At 56.6% G+C, this 17,373-nt stretch overlaps 7 non-coding genes and 6 pseudogenes across 7 annotated transcripts; all 13 read left to right on the top strand.

Annotated features, from left to right (window-relative positions):
* Positions 1-670: 670 nt before the first annotated feature.
* LOC146580787 (5S ribosomal RNA) lies at positions 671-789 on the top strand (annotated as a pseudogene).
* Positions 790-1,609: 820 nt separating this feature from the next.
* Positions 1,610-1,728, top strand: LOC146580788 (5S ribosomal RNA; annotated as a pseudogene).
* A 1,255-nt stretch (positions 1,729-2,983) lies between these two features.
* LOC146580789 (5S ribosomal RNA) lies at positions 2,984-3,102 on the top strand (annotated as a pseudogene).
* Positions 3,103-3,726: 624 nt separating this feature from the next.
* On the top strand, positions 3,727-3,845 carry LOC146580790 (5S ribosomal RNA). The gene has a single exon (XR_014891898.1). It is a non-coding gene; the product is annotated as a 5S ribosomal RNA (ribosomal RNA).
* A 2,127-nt stretch (positions 3,846-5,972) lies between these two features.
* Positions 5,973-6,091, top strand: LOC146580791 (5S ribosomal RNA). The gene has a single exon (XR_014891969.1). It is a non-coding gene; the product is annotated as a 5S ribosomal RNA (ribosomal RNA).
* A 738-nt stretch (positions 6,092-6,829) lies between these two features.
* Positions 6,830-6,948, top strand: LOC146580792 (5S ribosomal RNA). The gene has a single exon (XR_014891912.1). It is a non-coding gene; the product is annotated as a 5S ribosomal RNA (ribosomal RNA).
* Positions 6,949-8,637: 1,689 nt separating this feature from the next.
* On the top strand, positions 8,638-8,756 carry LOC146580793 (5S ribosomal RNA). The gene has a single exon (XR_014891718.1). It is a non-coding gene; the product is annotated as a 5S ribosomal RNA (ribosomal RNA).
* An 820-nt stretch (positions 8,757-9,576) lies between these two features.
* Positions 9,577-9,695, top strand: LOC146580794 (5S ribosomal RNA; annotated as a pseudogene).
* Positions 9,696-10,950: 1,255 nt separating this feature from the next.
* Positions 10,951-11,069, top strand: LOC146580795 (5S ribosomal RNA; annotated as a pseudogene).
* A 624-nt stretch (positions 11,070-11,693) lies between these two features.
* Positions 11,694-11,812, top strand: LOC146580796 (5S ribosomal RNA). The gene has a single exon (XR_014891719.1). It is a non-coding gene; the product is annotated as a 5S ribosomal RNA (ribosomal RNA).
* Positions 11,813-13,939: 2,127 nt separating this feature from the next.
* LOC146580797 (5S ribosomal RNA) lies at positions 13,940-14,058 on the top strand. The gene has a single exon (XR_014891970.1). It is a non-coding gene; the product is annotated as a 5S ribosomal RNA (ribosomal RNA).
* Positions 14,059-14,790: 732 nt separating this feature from the next.
* LOC146580798 (5S ribosomal RNA) lies at positions 14,791-14,909 on the top strand (annotated as a pseudogene).
* Positions 14,910-16,518: 1,609 nt separating this feature from the next.
* On the top strand, positions 16,519-16,637 carry LOC146580799 (5S ribosomal RNA). The gene has a single exon (XR_014891720.1). It is a non-coding gene; the product is annotated as a 5S ribosomal RNA (ribosomal RNA).
* Positions 16,638-17,373: the final 736 nt, after the last annotated feature.

The raw sequence follows: 17,373 nt of genomic DNA on the forward strand, positions 1-17,373 counted from the left end.
ACCAGGGCCTGTGGCTGCTGGCTGAGGCCACTTACACCACACCAGGGCCTGTGGCTGCTGGCTGAGGCCACCTACACCACACCAGGGCATTAGTTGCTATTGAGGCCAATTACACCACACCAGGGTCTGTGGCTCTTGCTCAGGCCACTTACACCACACCAGGGCCTGTGGCTCTTGCTCAGGCCACTTACACCACACCAGGGCCTGTGGCTGCTGGCTGAGGCCACTTACACCACACCAGGGCCTGTGGCTGCTGGCTGAGGCCACCTACACCACACCAGGCCCTGTGGCGGCTGGCTGAGGCCACCTACACCACACCAGGGCCTGTGGCTGCTGGCTGAGGCCACTTACACCACACCAAGGCCTGTGGCTCTTGCTCAGGCCACTCACATCACACCAGGCCCTGCGCTTCTGGCCGAGGCCATCTTCACCAAACCAGGCCCTGTGCTCCTTGCTGTGGCCATGTACAACACACCAGGCCCTGTGCTGGTTCCTGAGGCCATCTTCAACAATCCAGGGCCTGTGCTGTTGGATAAATGCCAAACTGAGCCTTTGGGTTAGGGTATTATGCAAACATGCAGGTATGGTTATAGCATTGTCTTCGTAACTTCAGGTACTTGCCACCTAATCACTTGAATCCATAAATTGAGACATTGTGCTGGAGCCAGCAGCTTACGGCCATACCACCCTGAGCACGCCCGACCTCGTCTGTTCTCGCAAGCTAAGCAGGGCTGGGCTTGGTTAGTACTTGGATGGGAGACTGCCTGGGAATACCTGGTGCTGTAAGCCTTTGATTTTCATGTCATTGAACCGCTTTTGATCCAGAGAAGTGGTGTATTAAAAGACCAAAAGCAGCTGCCCATAAATGAGGGCACATTAACGACATTGCTTTTGGCTGTTTTCCAATGTCTTGTGCTGCTAGCTGATGCCACTTACACCACACCAGGGCCTGTGGCTGCTGGCTGAGGCCACTTACACCACACCAGGGCCTGTGGCTGCTGGCTGAGGCCACCTACACCACACCAGGGCCTTAGTTGCTATTGAGGCCAATTACACCACACCAGGGTCTGTGGCTCTTGCTCAGGCCACTTACACCACACCAGGGCCTGTGGCACTGGCTGAGGCCACTTACACCACACCAGGGCCTGTGGCTGCTGGCTGAGGCCACCTACACCACACCAGGGCCTTAGTTGCTATTGAGGCCAATTACACCACACAAGGGCCTGTGGCTGCTGGCTGAGGCCACCTACACCACACCAGGGCCTGTGGCTGCTGGCTGAGGCCACTTACAACACACCAGGGCCTGTGGCTCTTGCTCAGGCCACTCATATCACACCAGGCCCTGTGCTTCTGGCCGAGGCCATCTTCACCAAACCAGGCCCTGTGCTGCTTGCTGTGGCCATGTACAACACACCAGGCCCTGTGCTGGTTCCTGACGCCATCTTCAACAATCCAGGGCCTGTGCTGTTGGATAAATGCCAAACTGAGCCTTTGGGTTAGGGTATTATGCAAACATGCAGGTATGGTTATAGGATTGTCTTCGTAACTTCAGGTACTTGCCACCTAATCACTTGAATCCATAAATTGAGACATTGTGCTGGGGCCAGCAGCTTACGGACATACCACCCTGAGCACGCCCGACCTCGTCTGATCTCGGAAGCTAAGCAGGGCTGGGCTTGGTTAGTACTTGGATGGGAGACTGCCTGGGAATACCTGGTGCTGTAAGCCTTTCATTTTCATGTCATTGAACCGCTTTTGATCCAGAGAAGGGGTGTATTAAAAGACCAAAAGCAGCTGCCCATTAATGAGGGCACATTAACGACATTGCTTTTGGCTGTTTTCCAATGTCTTGTGCTGCTAGCTGATGCCACCTACACCACACCACGGCCTTATTTGCTGGCTGAGGCCACATACACCAAACCAGGGCCTTAGTTGCTATTGAGGCCAATTACACCACACCAGGGCCTGTGGCTCTTGCTCAGGCCACTTACACCACACCAGGGCCTGTGGCTCTTTCTCAGGCCACTCATATCACACCAGGCCCTGTGCTTCTGGCTGAGGCAACTTACACCACACCAGGGCCTGTGGCTGCTGGCTGAGGCCACTTACACCACACCAGGGCCTGTGGCTGCTGGCTGAGGCCATCTACACCACACCAGGGCCTGTGGCTGCTGGCTGAGGCGACTTACACCACACCAGGGCCCTTTTGCTGCTGGCTGAGGCCACTTACACCACACCAGTGCCTGTGGCTTCTGGCTGAGGCGACTTACACCACACCAGGGCCTGTGGCTGCTGGCTGAGGCCACTTACACCACACCAGGGCCTGTGGCTTCTGGCTTAGGCCACCTACACCACACCAGGGCCTTAGTTGCTATTGAGGCCAATTACACCACACCATGGTCTGTGGCTCTTGCTCAGGCCACTTACACCACACCAGGGCCTGTGGCACTGGCTGAGGCCACTTACACCACACCAGGGCCTGTGGCTGCTGGCTGAGGCCACTTACACCACACAAGGGCTTGTGGCTGCTGGCTGAGGCCACCTACACCACACCAGGGCCTGTGGCTGCTGGCTGAGGCCACCTACACCACACCAGGGCCTGTGGCTCTTGCTCAGGCCACTTACACCACACCAGGGCCTGTGGCTCTTGCTCAGGCCACTTACACCACACCAGGGCCTGTGGCTCTTGCTCAGGCCACTCATATCACACCAGGCCCTGTGCTTCTGGCTGAGGCCATCTTCACCAAACCAGGCCCTGTGCTGCTTGCTGTGGCCATGTACAACACACCAGGCCCTGTGCTGTTTCCTGAGGCCATCTTCAACAATCCAGGGCCTGTGCTGTTGGATAAATGCCAAACTGAGCCTTTGGGTTAGGGTATTATGCAAACATGCAGGTATGGTTATAGGATTGTCTTCGTAACTTCAGGTACTTGCCACCTAATCACTTGAATCCATAAATTGAGACATTGTGCTGGGCCCAGCAGCTTACGGCCATACCACCCTGAGCACGCCCGACCTCGTCTGATCTCGGAAGCTAAGCAGGGCTGGGCTTGGTTAGTACTTGGATGGGAGACTGCCTGGGATTACCTGGTGCTGTAAGCCTTTAATTTTCATGTCATTGAACCGCTTTTGATCCAGAGAAGGGGTGTATTAAAAGACCAAAAGCAGCTGCCCATTAATAAGGGCACATTAATCACATTGCTTTTGGCTCTTTTCCAATGTCTTGTGCTGCTAGCTGATGCCACCTACACCACACCAGGGCCTGAGTGACCGGCTGGGGCCACTTACACCACATCAGGGGCTGTGGCTCTGGCTGAGGCCAGTTACACCACACCAGGGCCTGTGGGTTCTGGCTGTGGCGACTTACACCAAACCAGGGCCTGTGGCTGCTGGCTGAGGCCACTTACACCACACCAGGGCCTGTGGCTCTTGCTCAGGCCACTCACATCACACCAGGCCCTGCGCTTCTGGCCGAGGCCATCTTCACCAAACCAGGCCCTGTGCTGCTAGCTGTGGCCATGTACAACACACCAGGCCCTGTGCTGGTTCCTGAGGCCATCTTCAACAATCCAGGGCCTGTGCTGTTGGATAAATGCTAAACTGAGCCTTTGGGTTAGGGTATTATGCAAACATGAAGGTAGGGTTATAGGATTGTCTTCGTAACTTCAGGTACTTGCCACCTAATCACCTGAATCCATAAATTGAGACATTGTGCTGGGGCCAGCAGCTTACGGCCATACCACCCTGAGCACGCCCGACCTCGTCTGATCTCGGAAGCTAAGCAGGGCTGGGCTTGGTTAGTACTTGGATGGGAGACTGCATGGGAATACCTGGTGCTGTAAGCCTTTGATTTTCATGTCATTGAACCGCTTTTGATCCAGAGAAGGGGTGTATTAAAAGACCAAAAGCAGCTGCCCATTAATGAGGGCACATTAACGACATTGCTTTTGGCTCTTTTCCAATGTCTTGTGCTGCTAGCTGATGCAACCTACACCACACAAGGGCCTGAGGGACCGGCTGGGGCCACTTACACCACATCAGGGACTGTGGCTCTGGCTGAGGCCACTTTCACCACACCAGGGCCTGTGGCTGCTGGCTGAGGCCACCTACACCACACCAGGGCATTAGTTGCTATTGAGGCCAATTACACCACACCAGGGTCTGTGGCTCTTGCTCAGGCCACTTACACCACACCAGGGCCTGTGGCTCTTGCTCAGGCCACTTACACCACACCAGGGCCTGTGGCTGCTGGCTGAGGCCACTTACACCACACCAGGGCATTAGTTGCTATTGAGGCCAATTACACCACACCAGGGTCTGTGGCTCTTGCTCAGGCCACTTACACCACACCAGGGCCTGTGGCTCTTGCTCAGGCCACTTACACCACACCAGGGCCTGTGGCTGCTGGCTGAGGCCACCTACACCACACCAGGGCCTGTGGCTGCTGGCTGAGGCGACTTACACCACACCAGGGCCCTTTTGCTGCTGGCTGAGGCCACTTACACCACACCAGTGCCTGTGGCTTCTGTCTGAGGCGACTTACACCACACCAGGGCCTGTGGCTGCTGGCTGAGGCCAATTACACCACACCAGGGTCTGTGGCTCTTGCTCAGGCCACTTACACCACACCAGGGCCTGTGGCACTGGCTGAGGCCACTTACACCACACCAGGGCCTGTGGCTGCTGGCTGAGGCCACTTACACCACACCAGGGCCTGTGGCTGCTGGCTGAGGCCACTTACACCACACCAGGGCCTGTGGCTGCTGGCTGAGGCCACCTACACCACACCAGGGCCTGTGGCTGCTGGCTGAGGCGACTTACACCACACCAGGGCCCTTTTGCTGCTGGCTGAGGCCACTTACACCACACCAGTGCCTGTGGCTTCTGGCTGAGGCGACTTACACCACACCAGGGCCTGTGGCTGCTGGCTGATGCCACCTACACCACACCAGGGCCTGAGTGACCGGCTGGGGCCACTTACACCACATCAGGGCCTGTGGCTGCTGGCTGAGGCCAGTTACACCACACCAGAGCCTGTGGCTGCTGGCTGAAGCCAATTACACCACACCAGGGCCTTAGTTGCTATTGAGGCCACTTACACCACACCAGGGCCTGTGGCTGCTGGCTGAGGCCACCTACACCACACCAGGGCCCTTTTGCTGTTGGCTGAGGCCACTTACACCACACCAGTGCCTGTGGCTTCTGGCTGAGGCCACTTACACCACACCAGGGCCTGTGGCTGCTGGCTGAGGCCACTTACACCACACCAGGGCCTGTGGCTCTTGCTCAGGCCACTCACATCACACCAGGCCCTGCGCTTCTGGCCGAGGCCATCTTCACCAAACCAGGCCCTGTGGTTCTTGCTCAGGCCACTTACACCACACCAGGGCCTTATTTGCTATTGAGGCCACTTACACCACACCAGGGCCTGTGGCACTTGCTCAGGCCACTTACACCACACCAGGGCCTGTGGCACTTGCTCAGGCCACTTACACCACACCAGGGCCTGTGGCTGCTGGCTGAGGCCACTTACACCACACCAGGGCTTGTGGCTCTTGCTCAGGCCACTTACACCACACCAGGGCCTGTGGCACTGGCTGAGGCCACTTAGACCACACCAGGGCCTGTGGCTGCTGGCTGAGGCCACTCACACCACACCAGGGCCTGTGGCTGCTAGCTGAGGCCACTTACACCAAACCAGGGCCTGTGGCTGCTTGCTGAGGCCATCTTCACCAAACCAGGCCCTGTGCTGCTTGCTGTGGCCATGTAAAACACACCAGGTCCTGTGCTGGTTCTTGAGGCCATCTTCAACAATCCAGGGCCTGTGCTGTTGGATAAATGCCAAACTGAGCCTTTTGGTTAGGGTATTATGCAAACATGCAGGTATGGTTATAGGATTGTCTTCGTAACTTCAGGTACTTGCCACCTAATCACTTGAATCCATAAATTGAGACATTGTGCTGGGGCCAGCAGCTTACGGCCATACCACCCTGAGCACGCCTGACCTCGTCTGATCTCGGAAGCTAAGCAGGGCTGGGCTTGGTTAGTACTTGGATGGGAGACTGCCTGGGAATACCTGGTGCTGTAAGCCTTTCATTTTCATGTCATTGAACCGCTTTTGATCCAGAGAAGGGGTGTATTAAAAGACCAGAAGCAGCTCCCCATTAATGAGGGCACATTAACGACATTGCTTTTGGCTGTTTTCCAATGTCTTGTGCTGCTAGCTGATGCCACCTACACCACACCAGGGTCTGAGTGACCGGCTGGGGCCACTTACACCACACCAGGGCCTGTGGCTCCTGGCTGAGGCCACCTACACCACACCGGGGCCTTAGTTGCTATTGAGGCCAATTACACCACACCAGGGTATGTGGCTCTTGCTCAGGCCACTTACACCACACCAGGGCCTTAGTTGCTATTGAGGCCACTTACACCACACCAGGGCCTGTGGCTGCTGGCTGAGGCCACCTACACCACACCAGGGCCTTAGTTGCTATTGAGGCCAATTACACCACACCAGGGTATGTGGCTCTTGCTCAGGCCACTCACATCACACCAGGCCCTGCTCTTCTGGCCTAGGCCATCTTCACCAAACCAGGCCCTGTGCTGCTAGCTGTGGCCATGTACAACACACCAGGCCCTGTGCTGGTTCCTGAGGCCATCTTCAACAATCCAGGGCCTGTGCTGTTGGATAAATGCTAAACTGAGCCTTTGGGTTAGGGTATTATGCAAACATGCAGGTATGGTTATAGGATTGTCTTCGTAACTTCAGGTACTTGCCACCTAATCACTTGAATCCATAAATTGAGTCATTGTGCTGGGGCCAGCAGCTTATGGCCATACCACCCTGAGCACGCCCGACCTCGTCTGATCTCGGAAGCTAAGCAGGGCTGGGCTTGGTTAGTACTTGGATGGGAGACTGCCTGGGAATACCTGGTGCTGTAAGCCTTTGATTTTCATGTCATTGAACCGCTTTTGATCCAGAGAAGGGGTGTATTAAAAGACCAAAAGCAGCTGCCCATTAATGAGGGCACATTAACGACACTGCTTTTGGCTCTTTTCCAATGTCTTGTGCTGCTAGCTGATGCAACCTACACCACACAAGGGCCTGAGTGACCGGCTGGGGCCACTTACACCACATCAGGGCCTGTGGCTGCTGGCTGAGGCCACCTACACCACACCAGGGCATTAGTTGCTATTGAGGCCAATTACACCACACCAGGGTCTGTGGCTCTTGCTCAGGCCACTTACACCACACCAGGGCCTGTGGCTCTTGCTCAGGCCACTTACACCACACCAGGGCCTGTGGCTGCTGGCTGAGGCCACCTACACCACACCAGGGCATTAGTTGCTATTGAGGCCAATTACACCACACCAGGGTCTGTGGCTCTTGCTCAGGCCACTTACACCACACCAGGGCCTGTGGCTCTTGCTCAGGCCACTTACACCACACCAGGGCCTGTGGCACTGGCTGAGGCCACTTACACCACACCAGGGCCTGTGGCTGCTGGCTGAGGCCACTTACACCACACCAGGGCCTGTGGCTGCTGGCTGAGGCCACTTACACCACACCAGGGCCTGTGGCTCTTGCTCAGGCCACTTACACCACACCAGGGCCTGTGGCACTGGCTGAGGCCACTTACACCACACCAGGGCCTGTGGCTGCTGGCTTAGGCCACCTACACCACACCAGGGCCTTAGTTGCTATTGAGGCCAATTACACCACACAAGGGCCTGTGGCTGCTGGCTGAGGCCACCTACACCACACCAGGGCCTGTGGCTGCTGGCTGAGGCCACTTACACCACACCAGGGCCCTTTTGCTGCTGGCTGAGGCCACTTACACCACACCAGTGCCTGTGGCTTCTGGCTGAGGCGACTTACACCACACCAGGGCCTGTGGCTGCTGGCTGAGGCCACTTACACCACACCAGGGCCTGTGGCTGCTGGCTGAGGCCACCTACACCACACCAGGGCATTAGTTGCTATTGAGGCCAATTACACCACACCAGGGTCTGTGGCTCTTGCTCAGGCCACTTACACCACACCAGGGCCTGTGGCTCTTGCTCAGGCCACTTACACCACACCAGGGCCTGTGGCTGCTGGCTGAGGCCACTTACACCACACCAGGGCCTGTGGCTGCTGGCTGAGGCCACCTACACCACACCAGGCCCTGTGGCGGCTGGCTGAGGCCACCTACACCACACCAGGGCCTGTGGCTGCTGGCTGAGGCCACTTACACCACACCAGTGCCTGTGGCTTCTGGCTGAGGCGACTTACACCACACCAGGGCCTGTGGCTGCTGGCTGAGGCCACTTACACCACACCAAGGCCTGTGGCTCTTGCTCAGGCCACTCACATCACACCAGGCCCTGCGCTTCTGGCCGAGGCCATCTTCACCAAACCAGGCCCTGTGCTCCTTGCTGTGGCCATGTACAACACACCAGGCCCTGTGCTGGTTCCTGAGGCCATCTTCAACAATCCAGGGCCTGTGCTGTTGGATAAATGCCAAACTGAGCCTTTGGGTTAGGGTATTATGCAAACATGCAGGTATGGTTATAGCATTGTCTTCGTAACTTCAGGTACTTGCCACCTAATCACTTGAATCCATAAATTGAGACATTGTGCTGGAGCCAGCAGCTTACGGCCATACCACCCTGAGCACGCCCGACCTCGTCTGATCTCGGAAGCTAAGCAGGGCTGGGCTTGGTTAGTACTTGGATGGGAGACTGCCTGGGAATACCTGGTGCTGTAAGCCTTTGATTTTCATGTCATTGAACCGCTTTTGATCCAGAGAAGTGGTGTATTAAAAGACCAAAAGCAGCTGCCCATAAATGAGGGCACATTAACGACATTGCTTTTGGCTGTTTTCCAATGTCTTGTGCTGCTAGCTGATGCCACTTACACCACACCAGGGCCTGTGGCTGCTGGCTGAGGCCACTTACACCACACCAGGGCCTGTGGCTGCTGGCTGAGGCCACCTACACCACACCAGGGCCTTAGTTGCTATTGAGGCCAATTACACCACACCAGGGTCTGTGGCTCTTGCTCAGGCCACTTACACCACACCAGGGCCTGTGGCACTGGCTGAGGCCACTTACACCACACCAGGGCCTGTGGCTGCTGGCTGAGGCCACCTACACCACACCAGGGCCTTAGTTGCTATTGAGGCCAATTACACCACACAAGGGCCTGTGGCTGCTGGCTGAGGCCACCTACACCACACCAGGGCCTGTGGCTGCTGGCTGAGGCCACTTACAACACACCAGGGCCTGTGGCTCTTGCTCAGGCCACTCATATCACACCAGGCCCTGTGCTTCTGGCCGAGGCCATCTTCACCAAACCAGGCCCTGTGCTGCTTGCTGTGGCCATGTACAACACACCAGGCCCTGTGCTGGTTCCTGACGCCATCTTCAACAATCCAGGGCCTGTGCTGTTGGATAAATGCCAAACTGAGCCTTTGGGTTAGGGTATTATGCAAACATGCAGGTATGGTTATAGGATTGTCTTCGTAACTTCAGGTACTTGCCACCTAATCACTTGAATCCATAAATTGAGACATTGTGCTGGGGCCAGCAGCTTACGGACATACCACCCTGAGCACGCCCGACCTCGTCTGATCTCGGAAGCTAAGCAGGGCTGGGCTTGGTTAGTACTTGGATGGGAGACTGCCTGGGAATACCTGGTGCTGTAAGCCTTTCATTTTCATGTCATTGAACCGCTTTTGATCCAGAGAAGGGGTGTATTAAAAGACCAAAAGCAGCTGCCCATTAATGAGGGCACATTAACGACATTGCTTTTGGCTGTTTTCCAATGTCTTGTGCTGCTAGCTGATGCCACCTACACCACACCACGGCCTTATTTGCTGGCTGAGGCCACATACACCAAACCAGGGCCTTAGTTGCTATTGAGGCCAATTACACCACACCAGGGCCTGTGGCTCTTGCTCAGGCCACTTACACCACACCAGGGCCTGTGGCTCTTTCTCAGGCCACTCATATCACACCAGGCCCTGTGCTTCTGGCTGAGGCAACTTACACCACACCAGGGCCTGTGGCTGCTGGCTGAGGCCACTTACACCACACCAGGGCCTGTGGCTGCTGGCTGAGGCCATCTACACCACACCAGGGCCTGTGGCTGCTGGCTGAGGCGACTTACACCACACCAGGGCCCTTTTGCTGCTGGCTGAGGCCACTTACACCACACCAGTGCCTGTGGCTTCTGGCTGAGGCGACTTACACCACACCAGGGCCTGTGGCTGCTGGCTGAGGCCACTTACACCACACCAGGGCCTGTGGCTTCTGGCTTAGGCCACCTACACCACACCAGGGCCTTAGTTGCTATTGAGGCCAATTACACCACACCATGGTCTGTGGCTCTTGCTCAGGCCACTTACACCACACCAGGGCCTGTGGCACTGGCTGAGGCCACTTACACCACACCAGGGCCTGTGGCTGCTGGCTGAGGCCACTTACACCACACAAGGGCTTGTGGCTGCTGGCTGAGGCCACCTACACCACACCAGGGCCTGTGGCTGCTGGCTGAGGCCACCTACACCACACCAGGGCCTGTGGCTCTTGCTCAGGCCACTTACACCACACCAGGGCCTGTGGCTCTTGCTCAGGCCACTTACACCACACCAGGGCCTGTGGCTCTTGCTCAGGCCACTCATATCACACCAGGCCCTGTGCTTCTGGCTGAGGCCATCTTCACCAAACCAGGCCCTGTGCTGCTTGCTGTGGCCATGTACAACACACCAGGCCCTGTGCTGTTTCCTGAGGCCATCTTCAACAATCCAGGGCCTGTGCTGTTGGATAAATGCCAAACTGAGCCTTTGGGTTAGGGTATTATGCAAACATGCAGGTATGGTTATAGGATTGTCTTCGTAACTTCAGGTACTTGCCACCTAATCACTTGAATCCATAAATTGAGACATTGTGCTGGGCCCAGCAGCTTACGGCCATACCACCCTGAGCACGCCCGACCTCGTCTGATCTCGGAAGCTAAGCAGGGCTGGGCTTGGTTAGTACTTGGATGGGAGACTGCCTGGGATTACCTGGTGCTGTAAGCCTTTAATTTTCATGTCATTGAACCGCTTTTGATCCAGAGAAGGGGTGTATTAAAAGACCAAAAGCAGCTGCCCATTAATAAGGGCACATTAATCACATTGCTTTTGGCTCTTTTCCAATGTCTTGTGCTGCTAGCTGATGCCACCTACACCACACCAGGGCCTGAGTGACCGGCTGGGGCCACTTACACCACATCAGGGGCTGTGGCTCTGGCTGAGGCCAGTTACACCACACCAGGGCCTGTGGGTTCTGGCTGTGGCGACTTACACCAAACCAGGGCCTGTGGCTGCTGGCTGAGGCCACTTACACCACACCAGGGCCTGTGGCTCTTGCTCAGGCCACTCACATCACACCAGGCCCTGCGCTTCTGGCCGAGGCCATCTTCACCAAACCAGGCCCTGTGCTGCTAGCTGTGGCCATGTACAACACACCAGGCCCTGTGCTGGTTCCTGAGGCCATCTTCAACAATCCAGGGCCTGTGCTGTTGGATAAATGCTAAACTGAGCCTTTGGGTTAGGGTATTATGCAAACATGAAGGTAGGGTTATAGGATTGTCTTCGTAACTTCAGGTACTTGCCACCTAATCACCTGAATCCATAAATTGAGACATTGTGCTGGGGCCAGCAGCTTACGGCCATACCACCCTGAGCACGCCCGACCTCGTCTGATCTCGGAAGCTAAGCAGGGCTGGGCTTGGTTAGTACTTGGATGGGAGACTGCCTGGGAATACCTGGTGCTGTAAGCCTTTGATTTTCATGTCATTGAACCGCTTTTGATCCAGAGAAGGGGTGTATTAAAAGACCAAAAGCAGCTGCCCATTAATGAGGGCACATTAACGACATTGCTTTTGGCTCTTTTCCAATGTCTTGTGCTGCTAGCTGATGCAACCTACACCACACAAGGGCCTGAGGGACCGGCTGGGGCCACTTACACCACATCAGGGACTGTGGCTCTGGCTGAGGCCACTTTCACCACACCAGGGCCTGTGGCTGCTGGCTGAGGCCACCTACACCACACCAGGGCATTAGTTGCTATTGAGGCCAATTACACCACACCAGGGTCTGTGGCTCTTGCTCAGGCCACTTACACCACACCAGGGCCTGTGGCTCTTGCTCAGGCCACTTACACCACACCAGGGCCTGTGGCTGCTGGCTGAGGCCACTTACACCACACCAGGGCATTAGTTGCTATTGAGGCCAATTACACCACACCAGGGTCTGTGGCTCTTGCTCAGGCCACTTACACCACACCAGGGCCTGTGGCTCTTGCTCAGGCCACTTACACCACACCAGGGCCTGTGGCTGCTGGCTGAGGCCACCTACACCACACCAGGGCCTGTGGCTGCTGGCTGAGGCGACTTACACCACACCAGGGCCCTTTTGCTGCTGGCTGAGGCCACTTACACCACACCAGTGCCTGTGGCTTCTGTCTGAGGCGACTTACACCACACCAGGGCCTGTGGCTGCTGGCTGAGGCCAATTACACCACACCAGGGTCTGTGGCTCTTGCTCAGGCCACTTACACCACACCAGGGCCTGTGGCACTGGCTGAGGCCACTTACACCACACCAGGGCCTGTGGCTGCTGGCTGAGGCCACTTACACCACACCAGGGCCTGTGGCTGCTGGCTGAGGCCACTTACACCACACCAGGGCCTGTGGCTGCTGGCTGAGGCCACCTACACCACACCAGGGCCTGTGGCTGCTGGCTGAGGCGACTTACACCACACCAGGGCCCTTTTGCTGCTGGCTGAGGCCACTTACACCACACCAGTGCCTGTGGCTTCTGGCTGAGGCGACTTACACCACACCAGGGCCTGTGGCTGCTGGCTGATGCCACCTACACCACACCAGGGCCTGAGTGACCGGCTGGGGCCACTTACACCACATCAGGGCCTGTGGCTGCTGGCTGAGGCCAGTTACACCACACCAGAGCCTGTGGCTGCTGGCTGAAGCCAATTACACCACACCAGGGCCTTAGTTGCTATTGAGGCCACTTACACCACACCAGGGCCTGTGGCTGCTGGCTGAGGCCACCTACACCACACCAGGGCCCTTTTGCTGTTGGCTGAGGCCACTTACACCACACCAGTGCCTGTGGCTTCTGGCTGAGGCCACTTACACCACACCAGGGCCTGTGGCTGCTGGCTGAGGCCACTTACACCACACCAGGGCCTGTGGCTCTTGCTCAGGCCACTCACATCACACCAGGCCCTGCGCTTCTGGCCGAGGCCATCTTCACCAAACCAGGCCCTGTGGTTCTTGCTCAGGCCACTTACACCACACCAGGGCCTTATTTGCTATTGAGGCCACTTACACCACACCAGGGCCTGTGGCACTTGCTCAGGCCACTTACACCACACCAGGGCCTGTGGCACTTGCTCAGGCCACTTACACCACACCAGGGCCTGTGGCTGCTGGCTGAGGCCACTTACACCACACCAGGGCTTGTGGCTCTTGCTCAGGCCACTTACACCACACCAGGGCCTGTGGCACTGGCTGAGGCCACTTAGACCACACCAGGGCCTGTGGCTGCTGGCTGAGGCCACTCACACCACACCAGGGCCTGTGGCTGCTAGCTGAGGCCACTTACACCAAACCAGGGCCTGTGGCTGCTTGCTGAGGCCATCTTCACCAAACCAGGCCCTGTGCTGCTTGCTGTGGCCATGTAAAACACACCAGGTCCTGTGCTGGTTCTTGAGGCCATCTTCAACAATCCAGGGCCTGTGCTGTTGGATAAATGCCAAATTGAGCCTTTTGGTTAGGGTATTATGCAAACATGCAGGTATGGTTATAGGATTGTCTTCGTAACTTCAGGTACTTGCCACCTAATCACTTGAATCCATAAATTGAGACATTGTGCTGGGGCCAGCAGCTTACGGCCATACCACCCTGAGCACGCCTGACCTCGTCTGATCTCGGAAGCTAAGCAGGGCTGGGCTTGGTTAGTACTTGGATGGGAGACTGCCTGGGAATACCTGGTGCTGTAAGCCTTTCATGTCATTGAACCGCTTTTGATCCAGAGAAGGGGTGTATTAAAAGACCAGAAGCAGCTCCCCATTAATGAGGGCACATTAACGACATTGCTTTTGGCTGTTTTCCAATGTCTTGTGCTGCTAGCTGATGCCACCTACACCACACCAGGGTCTGAGTGACCGGCTGGGGCCACTTACACCACACCAGGGCCTGTGGCTCCTGGCTGAGGCCACCTACACCACACCGGGGCCTTAGTTGCTATTGAGGCCAATTACACCACACCAGGGTATGTGGCTCTTGCTCAGGCCACTTACACCACACCAGGGCCTTAGTTGCTATTGAGGCCACTTACACCACACCAGGGCCTGTGGCTGCTGGCTGAGGCCACCTACACCACACCAGGGCCTTAGTTGCTATTGAGGCCAATTACACCACACCAGGGTATGTGGCTCTTGCTCAGGCCACTCACATCACACCAGGCCCTGCTCTTCTGGCCTAGGCCATCTTCACCAAACCAGGCCCTGTGCTGCTAGCTGTGGCCATGTACAACACACCAGGCCCTGTGCTGGTTCCTGAGGCCATCTTCAACAATCCAGGGCCTGTGCTGTTGGATAAATGCTAAACTGAGCCTTTGGGTTAGGGTATTATGCAAACATGCAGGTATGGTTATAGGATTGTCTTCGTAACTTCAGGTACTTGCCACCTAATCACTTGAATCCATAAATTGAGTCATTGTGCTGGGGCCAGCAGCTTATGGCCATACCACCCTGAGCACGCCCGACCTCGTCTGATCTCGGAAGCTAAGCAGGGCTGGCCTTGGTTAGTACTTGGATGGGAGACTGCCTGGGAATACCTGGTGCTGTAAGCCTTTGATTTTCATGTCATTGAACCGCTTTTGATCCAGAGAAGGGGTGTATTAAAAGACCAAAAGCAGCTGCCCATTAATGAGGGCACATTAACGACACTGCTTTTGGCTCTTTTCCAATGTCTTGTGCTGCTAGCTGATGCAACCTACACCACACAAGGGCCTGAGTGACCGGCTGGGGCCACTTACACCACATCAGGGCCTGTGGCTGCTGGCTGAGGCCACCTACACCACACCAGGGCATTAGTTGCTATTGAGGCCAATTACACCACACCAGGGTCTGTGGCTCTTGCTCAGGCCACTTACACCACACCAGGGCCTGTGGCTCTTGCTCAGGCCACTTACACCACACCAGGGCCTGTGGCTGCTGGCTGAGGCCACCTACACCACACCAGGGCATTAGTTGCTATTGAGGCCAATTACACCACACCAGGGTCTGTGGCTCTTGCTCAGGCCACTTACACCACACCAGGGCCTGTGGCTCTTGCTCAGGCCACTTACACCACACCAGGGCCTGTGGCACTGGCTGAGGCCACTTACACCACACCAGGGCCTGTGGCTGCTGGCTGAGGCCACTTACACCACACCAGGGCCTGTGGCTGCTGGCTGAGGCCACTTACACCACACCAGGGCCTGTGGCTCTTGCTCAGGCCACTTACACCACACCAGGGCCTGTGGCACTGGCTGAGGCCACTTACACCACACCAGGGCCTGTGGCTGCTGGCTTAGGCCACCTACACCACACCAGGGCCTTAGTTGCTATTGAGGCCAATTACACCACACAAGGGCCTGTGGCTGCTGGCTGAGGCCACCTACACCACACCAGGGCCTGTGGCTGCTGGCTGAGGCCACTTACACCACACCAGGGCCCTTTTGCTGCTGGCTGAGGCCACTTACACCACACCAGTGCCTGTGGCTTCTGGCTGAGGCGACTTACACCACACCAGGGCCTGTGGCTGCTGGCTGAGGCCACTTACACCACACCAGGGCCTGTGGCTGCTGGCTGAGGCCACCTACACCACACCAGGGCATTAGTTGCTATTGAGGCCAATTACACCACACCAGGGTCTGTGGCTCTTGCTCAGGCCACTTACACCACACCAGGGCCTGTGGCTCTTGCTCAGGCCACTTACACCACACCAGGGCCTGTGGCTGCTGGCTGAGGCCACTTACACCACACCAGGGCCTGTGGCTGCTGGCTGAGGCCACCTACACCACACCAGGCCCTGTGGCGGCTGGCTGAGGCCACCTACACCACACCAGGGCCTGTGGCTGCTGGCTGAGGCCACTTACACCACACCAAGGCCTGTGGCTCTTGCTCAGGCCACTCACATCACACCAGGCCCTGCGCTTCTGGCCGAGGCCATCTTCACCAAACCAGGCCCTGTGCTCCTTGCTGTGGCCATGTACAACACACCAGGCCCTGTGCTGGTTCCTGAGGCCATCTTCAACAATCCAGGGCCTGTGCTGTTGGATAAATGCCAAACTGAGCCTTTGGGTTAGGGTATTATGCAAACATGCAGGTATGGTTATAGCATTGTCTTCGTAACTTCAGGTACTTGCCACCTAATCACTTGAATCCATAAATTGAGACATTGTGCTGGAGCCAGCAGCTTACGGCCATACCACCCTGAGCACGCCCGACCTCGTCTGATCTCGGAAGCTAAGCAGGGCTGGGCTTGGTTAGTACTTGGATGGGAGACTGCCTGGGAATACCTGGTGCTGTAAGCCTTTGATTTTCATGTCATTGAACCGCTTTTGATCCAGAGAAGTGGTGTATTAAAAGACCAAAAGCAGCTGCCCATAAATGAGGGCACATTAACGACATTGCTTTTGGCTGTTTTCCAATGTCTTGTGCTGCTAGCTGATGCCACTTACACCACACCAGGGCCTGTGGCTGCTGGCTGAGGCCACTTACACCACACCAGGGCCTGTGGCTGCTGGCTGAGGCCACCTACACCACACCAGGGCCTTAGTTGCTATTGAGGCCAATTACACCACACCAGGGTCTGTGGCTCTTGCTCAGGCCACTTACACCACACCAGGGCCTGTGGCACTGGCTGAGGCCACTTACACCACACCAGGGCCTGTGGCTGCTGGCTGAGGCCACCTACACCACACCAGGGCCTTAGTTGCTATTGAGGCCAATTACACCACACAAGGGCCTGTGGCTGCTGGCTGAGGCCACCTACACCACACCAGGGCCTGTGGCTGCTGGCTGAGGCCACTTACAACACACCAGGGCCTGTGGCTCTTGCTCAGGCCACTCATATCACACCAGGCCCTGTGCTTCTGGCCGAGGCCATCTTCACCAAACCAGGCCCTGTGCTGCTTGCTGTGGCCATGTACAACACACCAGGCCCTGTGCTGGTTCCTGACGCCATCTTCAACAATCCAGGGCCTGTGCTGTTGGATAAATGCCAAACTGAGCCTTTGGGTTAGGGTATTATGCAAACATGCAGGTATG

This window comes from Mchenga conophoros, linkage group LG3, assembly GCF_057382185.1.
Source record: "Mchenga conophoros isolate Kocher_MC1m ecotype Shallow Benthic linkage group LG3, M_conophoros_male_GT1.1, whole genome shotgun sequence".
In the NCBI taxonomy this organism is placed as follows: Eukaryota; Metazoa; Chordata; class Actinopteri; order Cichliformes; family Cichlidae; genus Mchenga; species Mchenga conophoros.